Source organism: Phacochoerus africanus, chromosome 4 (genome assembly GCF_016906955.1).
Source record: "Phacochoerus africanus isolate WHEZ1 chromosome 4, ROS_Pafr_v1, whole genome shotgun sequence".
Taxonomy (NCBI): domain Eukaryota; kingdom Metazoa; phylum Chordata; class Mammalia; order Artiodactyla; family Suidae; genus Phacochoerus; species Phacochoerus africanus.
This window is the reverse complement of record NC_062547.1, coordinates 80175968-80189853: the sequence shown is the minus strand read 5'-3', so window position 1 is coordinate 80189853 and position 13886 is coordinate 80175968. Positions and strand designations below refer to the sequence as shown.

General features: G+C 52.6%; 1 protein-coding gene across 3 annotated transcripts in view; it reads right to left on the bottom strand.

Moving 5' to 3' along the window:
* COL23A1 (collagen type XXIII alpha 1 chain) overlaps nucleotides 1-13886 on the bottom strand; it is a 371218-nt gene that overhangs the window by 79131 nt on the left and 278201 nt on the right. The window lies entirely within an intron of this gene.

Here is a 13886-nt window from a genome sequence, read left to right as displayed (position 1 = left end):
TTTTTAGGGCTGCTCCCGAGGCATATGGAGGTTCCCAGGCTAGAGGGCACATTGGAGCTATAGCTGCTGGCCTACCCCACAGCCACAGCAACGCAGGATCCTTAACCCACTGAGCGAGGCCAGAGATCAAACTCACATCCTCATGGATACTAGTCAGATTTGTTTCCACTTCGCCACAATAGGAACTCCTCCGACATGAGCCCTTTTGAGACTGATGCAGACCATCCTGGCTCTGCCTTCTCCCCCTCAGCCCACATGGGCCCCTGAGACCTGAATGACCCAGAGGCTGGAGAGAGAGAAGGTTCTGGGTAACTGAACACGGCCGCCCTCTGGCTGGGCCCTGAGCACAGCTGGCCTCGCCTGGGACTGGCCAGCGCGCCTGCACCCCCTTGCCTCCCCTGGAGCCCAGCTGCAAACCTCACTCATGTCCCTTGTTGTCCCCTCTCTGTCTCCACTTCACTCCCTGTTCGTCTTCCTCCTGGTGCTTCCTCCCGTTTTCTCCAGTGGCCAGAGAAGATGTGCGGAAGTGAAGTCATACGCATGAGATTGCAACTTAATCAGCATTTTATTTATTTTTTTGTCTTTTGTTTTTTTAGGGCTGCACTGGAGGCATATGGAGGTTCCCAGACTAGGGGTTGAATCAGAGCTGTAGCCGCCGGCCTATACCACAGCCACAGCAATGCTGGATCTGAGCCGCGTCTGCAACCTACACCATAGCTCACAGCAACACCGGATCCCTAACCCTCTGAGCAAGGCCAGGGATCGAACCTGCAACCTCATGGTTCCTAGTTGGATTCGTTAACCACTGAGCCATGACAGGAACTCCTTGAGTAGCATTTTTAACTCTGCCCCACTGCACACCCAGCTCCGGGCTGGACCTGGAGGCAGCAAAGGAACAGGCTGTGTTACAAGCACTGCCGTTTCCTGTAAAAGTCAACCACTCAAAAATTCCCAGAACAACCACAGATGAGAGGCAGAGACTGGCCATGAACTAGGGCTGCGGCAGGATGGCTGCTGAAAAATTAGTCTGTGTGTGTGTTTCTCTTTATGGTTCTCCTCGTTTTCATATACCTGTTGGTCATGTGTATATCTTCTTTGGAGAAATGTCTAGTCAAATCTTTTGCCCATTTTATTTATTTATTTATTTATTTATTTATAATTTTTTTATTTTCCCACTGTACAGCAAGGGGGTCAGGTTATCCTTACATGTATATATTACAATTACATTTTTTCCCCCACCCTTTGTTCTGTTGCAACATGAGTATCTAGACAAAGTTCTCAATGTTATTCAGCAGGATCTCCTTGTAAATCTATTCTAAGTTGTGTCTGATAAGCCCAAGCTCCCGATCCCTCCCACTCCCTCCCCCTCCCATCAGGCAGCCACAAGTCTCTTCTCCAAGTCCATGATTTTCTTTTCTGAGGAGATGTTCATTTGTGCTGGATATTAGATTCCAGTTATAAGTGATATCATATGGTATTTGTCTTTCTGGCTAATTTCACTCAGGATGAGATTCTCTAGTTTCATCCATGTTGCTGCAAATGGCATTATGTCATTCTTTTTTATGGCTGAGTAGTATTCCATTGTGTATATATACCACATCTTCCGAATCCAATCATCTATCAATGGACATTTGGGTTGTTTCCATGTCCTGGCTATTGTGAATAGTGCTGCAATGAACATGCGGGTTCTTTTGCCCATTTTAAAATTGGATTGTTTTTTGTTGTGGTTGCTGAGTTGTAGGAGTTCGTTATACGTTCAAGACGTGAACTCCTTATCAGGCACACAGTTTGCAAATATTTCCTTCCATTCTGTAGGTTGCATTTTGCCTCTGTGGATCATTTCCTTTGCTGTGCAAAAGTTTCAAAGTTTGATGTAGTCCAATTTGTCTATTTTTGCTTTTGTTACCTTTATGACCTTTGAATTAATTTTTACCTTTTGAGCCAGTTTTTGTGTACAGCATATGTATTATGGTATAAGGCAAGGGCCCAGCTTCATTCTTTTGCATGTGGACATCCAGTTTTCTTACTACCATTTGTAGAAAAGATTGTCTTTTCCCCATTGTGTTGCCTTGGCACCTTTGCAAAGATCATTTGACCACATAAGTGGAGCACCCTTGAGTTTTGAGAGGAGAAATTCTGTTGGTTTGATAGCCCTTGACTTTTCTTTTCTTTTTCTTTCTTTTTCTTTTTTATTTTTTTGCCTTTTGAGGGCTGCACCTGAGGCATACGGAAGTTCCCAGGCTAGGGGTCCAATCGGAGCTGCAGCTGCCAGCCTACACCACAGCCACAGCAACGCCAAATCTGAGCCATGTCTGTAACCTACACCACAGCTCACGCTAATGCTGGATCCCTAACCCACTGAGCGAGGCCAGGGATTGAACCTGCATCCTCATGTATACTAATCGGATTAGTTTCTGCTGAGCCACGACAGGAACTCCTGCCCTTGACTTTTCTCAATACCAGACAGAAACCTTGAGGGTCATGCTGGAATGGCTCAGGGCTGCATTGATGGGCTAATGATTCTGGCACCCCCATGACAGTCAACAGCCCCTCTCACGGATATAAACAGCTTATAAAGTGCTTCCAGGTCCACGATCTCAGCCAAGGTCTGTGACACCTGCACTGCAGCTGCCTTCAACACCTCCGTGCAGTATCGCACCAACATCCCAGGCCCCTCCCGGCTAAACACACATCCTGATCTCCCCCCAGCTCCTGTGTGGGGCTGACAGTGTCTGGGAACCTCATGAGGCTGGCCGGGGTTTGGCCTGTTCTCTCTGGGCACATCTGTTTTCAGGGTGAGTGAGGGTGTGGGAACAGGAACCCCACTGGCACATGCAACATCACGCTCATCTTGTTTGTAGAAGGGAAGAAGCCCAGCTTTCATCACAAGGCCCAGCTCTTGCCAGGCTATGGGAAGCCTGTGCTGGGCTCAGCAAAGCCACTCACCCTGGGCCTAGGGGCTGAGGTGCGGGATATGACAGGAAAGGGGTCCACGAGTGGGAGAGTAAGCCAGGCTCTTCCTAGACCTGAAAGCTAAAGCAGCACCATGGTTCTCTGATGGTCATTACTGGGTATGACTGTAAAATTCCCATCTGGGTAACTCAAGCCAGATGAAGCATTTGCTGTCACTGAGGTGGCTGAACTAATGGACTGGTCCGGGTGGTTCTCCCCGGTGGCATGGTTAGGAAGAAGGCCCCTGAGGAGAGATGCTGGTGGGTGGGCAGCTGCCCAGGTAGGGTGCAGTGCCCTGCCTCCTAGGGCCTTTGGGAGAAGCTCCCAGCAGGCCTGGAGCAGGTGGCGGGCAGAGGGGGGCGGGTGCCTGGGTGCTACTGAGTGCAAAGAGTCTCTGGGGCTACAGGCCAGGCAAGCTGGATGGGACCCCCAACTGAAGGGTCTAAGTGAAGAAGGAGATTGCTGCTTGTGAACACTCTGCAGGCCGATCCAAACCAGATGCTAGACACCTCTGTGTGAACAACTCACAAACTGACAACTGGTCAACCCTCTCTTCCAAGATTCCTACTCAAACATTCAACTCTCTCCAGGACAATTCCATTGGGAGGCAACATGTCTAAACCCAAACTCATTCCCCAATTCCCAGGGGTTCTTCCACAGGGTCCCCTTCTCACCCAAGTACAGGTATCACGGGTACCCATGGAGCCAAGCCAGAAGCCACCAGGAAGTCAGCTGGTGGCATCCTCTTGCCTCCAACATTTGACGAGTCCTCTTCTTCCTTGGCATCCAGCAAAGGCTGCCCCCACACTTAGCCTCTCCTACCCACCCTTCCTGCCACCTCATTTCTCCTCCTCTTAACAGAAGGAAGCCCGCTGCAGTGTGCAGCCTGCCTCTCGTGCGGCCTATAGTCCGCCCTTGCCATCTCCTGTCATTCTCTTTCAAAGACTGTCAAATCAAACATGACACATGGCTTAGAGGAGACGCAACACTATCTGGTTTCATGGGCAAAGCTACTAAGACAAGCAATACTTCCTGCCCTCCTTTCTCCCCACGGGAGGAGGCAGAGGTGGTAAGGCCAGCCATGCTGGGTCAAGTAGAGGCCCTGGGAGAGGGGGAGTACAGAGCTGAGCTTCCTGCTGACCGCTAGGCCCAGCTTCTTTTGCAGGCAAGAGGCTTGCCACACTGGAGGCTTGGATTGTTGAGCCTGCAGGGGAGGGGGGAAGGCAGGAAGGATGGCCCAGCATAGATTTCTAGATCATCAAGTGCTGAGGCCTGGCCATGGGCAGATGGCCTGGTTCAGCATCTACTAGGTGCCAGGGCAGCTAATCATCCAGCGAATATGAACTTGGAACACTCTGCGTCCTGGGTTTCCTATGGTTCATCAAAGGAGCTCGTCTATCCCCCAGCCAGGCCTCTGAAGAAGGTGCTAGTCTGCCCTGTGCAGAGGGGAACTCCGAGGCTAAGGCAGGTGAAAAGACTTGCCGAAGGCCACAGAGCTGGGGCACTGGGGAACCTTCATCAACAGTTTGTGGTTCCTAAGGGGCAAGGGAAGTTGTGCCAGACACGCTGAACACTCTGGGGCAGCAGCCTTGATAATGGAAGAGGTGCATGGCAGACGGGCCAGGTGGCTGCAACTGAGATGTTCTCCAAGCTGGCAAAACCAGGTGCCTGGCCCAGACATTTGCCCCAGAACTTTCTGCTTGTTGGTTTTCTTCTGTTCCTTCCTTGCTACAGTGGGAGAGTGTCTCCTGCTGCTGGCTCAGACTCAGACGCTCTGGCGGCCCTGGAAAGTACCTGGGAGTCTGTCTTGACGGGCCTCCTGACAAATGGATGGAGAAGCTAAGGTCTCGCCCGAGGATGCTGCTGCAAAAATGGTCCTGGCTGGAGAGTCTGGGTGATAAAGACCAGCTCAGGCTGTTCTCCTCACCTGTGTGTGACCCACATGGCTCTGGGGCAGGGCCTGGCAGCCGTGGGGACCCTGGTGTTTAACAGCGGGTGCTGCCATGGTGGCATCTGCCAAGCTTCCTTCCAGAGGTTTTGAGTAACAATACCAATAAGGTAGCGCTGGTGCAGGAGGGGAAAAGACATGATGGAAGGAAGCTGTTTATTCTGGAGCAAATTACTCAATCCATGAGGATAAAAGCTGAGATAATGGCAACTACACCAGCTTGTAAGATCTGTTAAACAGATTAAGTGGCAGCAGACGCATCGACTCGGGGTGGCGGGGCACAAAAGAGGGGACTATTTGGGACCCCCCAGAAATAACTGGCTGCAGGAGCCTCTGGACCATTAGACTCTGAGGCCCTGTTGTAAATGGGTCATGTGCTTCCCAAGAGGGGTAAAGCCTGACACAGGGCAGGTATATTTCAGCAGAGCTCATTACGGTACAGTGGGCAAGGTTTCGGTCCAGATGCTGGCTGAGCCCTCAATTACATCTTGACCTTGAGCCCTCAGGGCAGGGTTAGTCGGGGGGTTTTCTAGGTCCCTAATCATGGTCTGTCTATGGATCAGGATGTGGTATTTCTCAAAGAAATCCTGAGGTTTGAGGCAGAGCAGGGGCTGGCGAGTGCTCTGATTTGCTGCTAAACAACTCTGCTTGTGACAACCATCTGCATATTAATTAATGCCAAGGAGGACGCGTTTCTCAAGCACTGTTGGGGGCCAGACAAACTGGCCAAGTCATTTCTAACTCATATCTCATCTCTGCTTGGGCTGGAGAACTCATGTCACTGACTGACTCCAAAGGGGACCTGAGCAGCAAGGCCGTGGCTTGAGAGTCATGGTCTCCCTCCAGCCTGTCACCTTCTTCCCTTCTCTAGCGACTGCCTGCTTTATTGCTGTTCTCTCACAACCCTGGGGCCAACCCTGGGACAGCTTGTCCAGGCCGCCCCCCTCCATCTGGCCCCCTCTCGCCGCCCCCCGCCCCCGTCCCCACAGCCCCTAAGGGCAGGAATGCTTGTGCAATTTATCTAATTGAATCTATGAAGTTTTGTAAAATCCTTTAAAACTTCTCCATTATTTTCTCTCTAAAGATGGGGGAAAAGAGGCTCAGAGGAGTCAAGAAAGACTCCCAGATGCAAAAACCAAAGTTAGAAGAAACCCAAATGTCCACCAGTGGGTGAATGGATAAATAAAATATGTTACAGTATATATGCACAATGGAATATTACTCAGTCCTAAAAAGGAAAGGCATTCTCACACATGCAACAACACGGATGGTCCTTGATGACATTATGCTGTGTGAAATAAGCCTGTCACAAAAGGACAAATACTACATATACTACATGTACACTTATATGAGGTACCTGGAGTTGTCAAATTCATGGAGACAGAAAGAATGGTGGCTGCCAGGGGCTGGGGGAGGGCAGATGGGGAGTTAGCGTTTAATGGGGCCAGAGTTTCAGTTTTGTAAGATGCAAAGCATCCTCCAATGGATGGTGGTGATGGTTGCACAACAACGTAAACGTAAAATACCACTGAATTATATACTTAAAGATGTGGTTAAACTGGTAACTTTTAAGTTACGTGCATTTTACCACACTTAAAAAGAAAAGAAAAGAAATGCTCCCAGGGTTCTCAGCTACCAAGGCCCAGAGTGAGAATGAACTCAGGTCAGCCTGATGGAGACCGCGGTGATGCTGTCGGCAGCAGGGCTAAGGATGCCACTGAGTGTCTCCTGAGAACTGCGTGTTCACAGGGGACAGTGGCATCCCCCAGGGCACAGAGCGAGGAGATGGCAGAACAGGGATTTGCACTCAGGTCTGTGCACCTCGAGGGCCCGTGCTCCCAACCCCTCGGCCACTGTGACGAAGGCAGAGCTCTTCTCCCCGTCCCTGAACTGGTCCACAGCCTCCGAGGCCTTCAGACCTGGGCCCCTTCATGGGCACTGGAGGCCCCTTTATCTGCTGCCCCTCTTCCCAGAACTCCAGGAAGGAAGTCGGGGGTCAGGTGGTTCTGAACCCCCCAGACCTTCAGCCTGGAGCCCCCTGGGCCATGGTGGGGCTGTGCCTCAAGCAGAGAAGGCAGGGCAAGTCCCTGCACTGGAGGCTTCATGACCCGGTCACAAACACATCTCCCCAGCTTTTTGTTTTACAAATTTCACACTCATCTCAGAGCGGGACACTCCTGCCTGGGAGATTGTCCCCACTCATTTCCTGCCTGGCCTGACAAAGCCCTTGGTCCCTTGGGGGAGGGAGGCAGTGTGTCCTGTGGACACCTGGGAGGACATGGCACTCCTGGAGGGGACGCCTGGAGAGGTCCTCCCTGGGGGAGGGGGGGACCTGTTGCCCTCCAGGAATTAAAATCACATCCTCTTGCTCAGTGAATACAGCTCATTCCAAAGGCATTTATGTCCTGCAGGCTCATCCTTCGCCATCCATTACGCTGCGTGGAGGTGGACGGCGCTGAGCCCCACTGCTGGCTGAAAGGTCCAGAAGCAGAAGCGATCTAGCAAAGCAATGGCACAGGCCGCTAGGGTTCAAGGCAAATGTTGGTTTGGGACTAGGACGGTTGTCTAGGCCACGGCCGATGGTTGTCTAGTGCCCCAGGGACCAGACCTGGTGAGCATCATGCCACTTGGTGACCAAGTGAACAGAGCCCGTCTTGGGAAGGCAGCCCCACCCTCACATTCACAAAGAGCCTCAAATATGGACCCTGATGTTCCCTCCAAAGGAACAGATGGCTCTGGACAGCCGCAGGGGCTCCCTGACAGTGTTTAAGAAAAACTAGATGTTGGAGTTCCCATTGTGGCTCAGTGTAGACTTGACTAGCATCCATGAGGATGCAGGTTTGCCCCCTGGCCTTGCTCAGTGGGTTAAGGATCTGGTGCTGCTGTAAGCTGTGGTGTAGGTCACAGACCCGGCAGGGATCCCGCATTGCTGTGGCTGTGGTGTAGGTCATCAGCTGTAGCTCCTCTTCGGCCCCTGGCCTGGGAATCTTCATATGCCAAAGGTGTGGCCCTAAAGAGCAAAACACCCAAAAAACCACGAGAAGTAGGTGGTACCATTTACTGAGTGTTTATGCTTGGCACTGATTTCAATTCTATGGTGATAACTCACCTCACATCAAATCTTGGAGGAAGGCTGCTCACATGATCTCCATTTCATAGATGGGGAAACTGAGGCATGGAGATTAACTGACCCTCTGAGGTCATACAGGGGTAAGTGGGTGGAGCCACGCGATGCAGACCTGGAGCCCCAGCATCCCAACCCCACCATCGGCCTCCTGGCCAAGACGATGCTTGCAGAAGGTGAGGGGTTAGACTAACCCGTGGTTTTTATAACCACTCCTTGGCATTTGTTCTTATTCTTTTCCTTAATATACCATGAACCATACAAAACGGAAGGGGCCCAGGGATGGCTCTTAGAAGTCCGTGAATTAAATCTTGAAGTAAAAGGCCCCATGCCGACCTGCTCTCAGCACGCCATCTGAAACACCTGCCGTTTCCAGGCTGGTTCCCTCCCCCGAGTCAGGAGCAGCTTTAATAAAGTGTCTCATATGGGATCAAGGAGTCCAGATCCAATTCTCAGGCCAGTGGCACCCCAGACCCAAGAGCCATTTCTAAGGGTCCCAAGGGTCCTTGGTGGGAGGGGCTCAGGCAAGCAGGGGCAGCAGGCCTGGGAGGAGGGGGGGCGGCTGACACCTGCTGGGCCCGTGCAGGCCACAGGCTATGCCTCTGCTGTCTCTCTAATCCTGCTGATTTCTCTGAGATGTGGATACGACTGGTCTGCTCACAGAAAAGAAACTGAGGCCCAAGGTGTGACCTGTTCAAGTCAGAGCTGGTCAGGAGCCAGGAGTTGGGACCAGGTCTGCCTGGACTCTTACGGGCACCAGGGCCTCCTTTTTGGGGGAAGAAGTGCCTTTTTAGAGAAAGGGACCTTAGTGCAGGCATGGAATGTCCCATCCAGAGGGCCTGGAGAGAAGCAGAACACAGGTGGAGGGGATAAGGAGGGGTACATGGATTCTGGGTCAGAGTGACAGAGCTCAAGGAAGGGCTTTCAGTAAAGGGGTTCTGAGTCTTTGAGTGGAGATTTCAAGGGTCCTTTCTCCCCACATTTTTTGGGCCATATGGACAGCATATGGAAGTTCCTAGGCTAGGGGTCAAATTGGAGGTGCAGCTGCCAGCCTACAGCACAGCCATAGCCACAGCCACGCTGGATCCAAGCCACATCTGTGCCTATGCTGCAGCTTGTAATAACACCAGATCCTTAACCCACTGAATGAGGCCAGGGATCAAACCTGTGCCTTCAAGGACACTATGTCAGGTTCTTAAACTGCTGAGCCATGATGGGAACTCCTCAAGGGGTCCTTAAGAGTGACAGATGTAAGGCACATGGGGACCATGTTGGGGCAGCCCAGTATCAGGCCACTTCTTGGGCTTAGCAGAGGCCCCTCCCACAGCCCCCAGCTCAGACAGTGGAAGGGAGGGCTGAGCAAACTCGCATGAAGAGGAACAGAGAAAGACCACGGCCCTTCTTGCCCAAGGGGCTCAAGGCCATAGGACATCTCTAAGGGCTGAAGAGGGCCTGACTGGCCAGCCGGCCTGGATTGGAAGGGGTGGGTGGGCAGGTCCAGGAAGGAGAGGGCTTTCTTGGGCTCTCAACGCATGAAGGTAGAGTCAGGATAACCTGACAATGGAAAGAGCAGGTGCCCAGTCTAAGCCGGGTATTGCACACAAAGAACCTGGGGCGCCTGACTGCTGGTACCTGGGCCGGCGGCTCGTGCATCTGCGGTGCAGGCTGTGAGTCGGCGTAGAGGGTGGCGGTGGGTGGGAGAGCTGGGGGGTGGGGTGCTCTCCGGGGCTCAGGCAGACCCAGATCTGTGCTAGTGCAAACTGGCTTCTCCCCAGAGCCTATCATCTCCTGGGATGCTGTTTCCTGCTGGAAAACAGGCTCCAGAGAGGCGCACAGAAACCAGCACACCCCAAAGACACCAAATTCCTCAGCTCTCCATTCACCCCAAAGCCTTAATCACTGACACATGGGCCAATGTATCCCCTCAAACATACGAAGGCCAGGATTTATTGCTTTCAGAGAATGAAAAGCTTTTTAATTTTTTATTTTTTTTTAAACTTAAAAGCCATTCATATGAGCTTTGCTTTCCAGGAGAATTCCTCTTAACCTGCATGTTAGAAGCCCACTCAGAAGGTCCTAGAAAAACACCAGGGAGGCCTTCAAAGCATGGCCAGCCTGCTGGTGGACATGGACTTAGGAAGCAACCATCAGGGGGTCAGCTTGGCTTACCCACTCCAAGGCAACTTGACCTTAAGGGTCCTGGACCGTGGCCTTCCACTCCTGCAGACAGGAGAACAGAGGTCTCCCGAAGGAAGGGCCTACCGGCCCCAGCAGGGCCCAGGCTGCTTACACATCTGCCCCCAGGAAATAAGGGGAGCAAGCGGGCCTTAGGGTGACCAACCATCCCCGGGTGCTCAGGGATGAGGGGTTTCCTGGGCCCCTCGGCACAAAACAAGGCCAGTCCCAGGCAAACCAGAGGGTCGGTCACGCCAGTGGGCGGCCTGTGAGGAAGGAGGCTCTCCACGCTGCCCCCTCCCTCCCACCACAAGGCCTTCCCCTGTCTCTCGAGCCTGCCAGGCCTGGCTCTACCTCAGGGCCTTTGCACCAGCGGTTCCCTCTGCCCGGGGCTCTCCTTGCACCACTTCCGCACTGCTGACCCTGCTGAGCTTCCTGGACACTTTCACCAGCCTCTACGTCTGACACGTTTTCCTGTTTTATTTTCTTCTAGTCACTAATCTCTACCCAAACCACCTCGTTTATCTTGTTTTTTAATGTTTATGGTTTCTCTCCTCACTAGAATGCTGGCTCCCCAAGCACAGGGTTCCTGGGTGCTGGCTCATGGCTGTCACCCTGATGGGGACTGACACACAGAGGTCAGAGCATGGATGAACTCTGTCCGGGGGGAGGGGCGGGGGAGAGGGCACCAGTGTGCTGGGATCCAGGCAGGTATAGGAAGGTCTCAGAGCTCCTCCATATCAGGGAGAAGGAAGACAGAGCTAGTCACTGGTGAGGCACCTGCGGGCATATCATGTGACCCTTGCAGCAGCCCCATGAGGCAGGGACACGAGTGTCCTGTTACATGGTGGAGGAGGGGCTGTCCAAGGTCAAGTGGCCCCTCAGCCTGGGTTCCTCTGCTGCCCACTGATGGGACTCTGAGCTCTGAAGGAGTCATTCCAGCTTCTCTGACCACATGCCCCAGAGAACCAACAGGCTAAGTAGAAAGATTCTGGGGAGGCTGCTTCCAGGCTGTTCCCAGCATCCACATCCGTGAGGCCCCATGCAGCTCCCTGCGCTGTGGACTCACACTCCCGAGGGGGCTGAGTGCATCATCTTTGCTTTTCTTGACCCCCAGGGCCGGCAGGAGGACTGCGGCTCCCACTAGAGAGTGGCAGCTGTCAGGAGCAGGTCTGAATGCCCTGGCTCTGGTCTTCCTGCTTCTCCTTTCCTTATAAAGCAGCGGCTCCCCTCCTTCTGTGAGGCTGGGCCCTGACAGGGCCTGGAGCTGGCCTAAGCTGGGCCCTGCTTTCCCCGCACACTCAAACACAGGGGCAGCGGGGGTGGGTGGCCTGTGTGCTCCAACATCTGCAATTCTTTATCCTGGCCCCAGGAGGGTCAGCACACTGTGTCCAGCTGTGTTATGGGCAGCATGATTTTTAAACACAGCTTTACTGGGATATAATTCAAATACCATGTGATTCTCCCAATGGTTTTTGGTATATTACATTATAGTTTTAAAAGTTTATTATTTTTAGAAAATCGTGGTAAAATATACATAACACTTAGCGTCATAACCATTTTCTTTTCTTTTTTCTTTCTTTTTTTTTTTTTTTTTTGCTATTTCTTGGGCCGCTCCCGCGGCATATGGAGGTTCCCAGGCTAGGGGTCGAATCGGAGCTGTAGCCACCGGCCTATGCCAGAGCCACAGCAACGTGGGATCCGAGCCGCGGCTGCAACCTACACCGCAGCTCACGGCAACGCCGGATGGTTTAACCCACTGAGCAAGGCCAGGGAACGAACCCGCAACCTCATGGTTCTTAGTCAGATTCGTTAACCACTGCGCCACGACGGGAACTCCACCATTTTCTTTTCTTTTTCTCTTTTTTGTCTTTTGTCTTTTGAGAGCCGCACCCACGGCATACGGAGGTTCCCAGGCTAGGGGTCCAATTGGAGCTGTAGCTTCGACCTACACCCCAGCTCATGGCAACGCTGGATCCTTAACCCACTGAGCAAGGCCAGGGATTGAACCTGCATCCTCATGGATGCTGACAGGGTTCATTTACCACTGAGCCACGACGGGAACTCCCCTGTAACCATTTTCAAGAGTACAGTTCAGCAGTATCGAGGACTCTCACATTGTTGTGCAACCATCTCCCCACCCCCAGCTGCATCCATCCCCATAGCTTTTTTCATCTTGCAAAACTGAAACTCCATACTCATGGATCACCCTCCATTCCCCCTCCCCCAGCCCCTGGCAACCACCAGTCTTTCTGCCTCTGTGAATTTGCCTACACTGGGTACCTCCTATGACTGGAATGATACAGTGTTTGTCCTTCTGCGTTGGGCTTATTTCCTCAGTATAATGGCTTCAAAGTTCACCCATGTTGTAGGGTTGTTACAGACCGAAATGTTTGTGCCCTCTCAGAAGCCATAGATTGAAATCCTAATTCCCGGTGGATGGTACTAAGAGGCGGGGACTTTGGGAGCTCATGAGGTCATGAGGGTGGGGCCCTGGTGAATGCTACTACCTCAACCACCACAACCACTACTAGCAGGACCTCTGCGGTGCACACTCACTCAGAATCCCCTGTGTGTTAGGGGCAGGTCTGAGCTTGGTCAGTCCTGTAATTTTCATGGCCACCCTCTATCTCATTCTATTGAGTAGGAAATGGGACCCAGAGAGGGCAAGTCACTGGCTTGAGGTCACACAGCATTTGTGGCAAGGTCAGGCTAGAGCTCCTGCTCTGAGCCACAGACTCTTTTGCCTCAGGATTAGATGAGATGGGACGGAAGCCCCTCACCAATTCTAGTGGAAACTGGCTGAATGGCCTAAACCAAAGTCCTTATCCGCTTCCTCCCCTACCCCCACCCCATTTCTCCACCCCAATGCCCCATCTCTGTAAACAGTCCCATCATCCACCCAGTAGCCTCCAGGCATGTAGGGATGTCACCACCACTTCCTGAGCACTGTCTCCAAATACAAGGCTGCTGGTCGACTATGTCTCAGCCCTGTCCTGGCATTTTACGTGGATGAGGGTGAACCACACAACAGCTCCATGTGGCAGGTACTATCATCCCCATTTTACAGGACGGAGAGGTTAAGGAACATGCCCCAAATGACAGAGTCAGAAGAGAAAGAACCAGAGTCTGCCCCTCTGTCCCCACAGGGTCCAGAACCAGCATCTCTGCCTGAGGTGATGGTCACAGCCGCCTCCCTGGTTTCTTCTCCTTCTCTGCTCCATAGTCAGTGAGGTCCTTCTAAACCACACGTCTGATCATGTCTCATCCTTTAAAGCCTTTTCACAGGCTCCCTACTGACCTTGGGCCGCCCGCACAGTCTGGGCTCTTTGGCCAAGGCCCTTCTAGGTTGACCCAGATTTCCCTCTTTGGCCTCCTCTGCCCACCCCCTACTGTCCTCCATTCGTCACTCCTGGCCCGGAACACACTGTGGCCCCTGAGCTGTGTCCTTCATGTCGCCAATGTCTTTTCTCCCATCGCTTGCCAGAATAACTCCTACTCACCCTTCAAGACTCACCTAAGACATGGACCCTTCATGGCTGCCCATTCTTCAGCACCTAGTGCCCTGGGATGGAACTGTCTGTCCATCTCTCTCTCTCTGTGCCAGACTGGGAGCCCCACCCAGTGGGGACCACATTCAATTTGCCTTGATCCTCCACAAGCCTGGCCCTGGTGCAGGCCAAATCC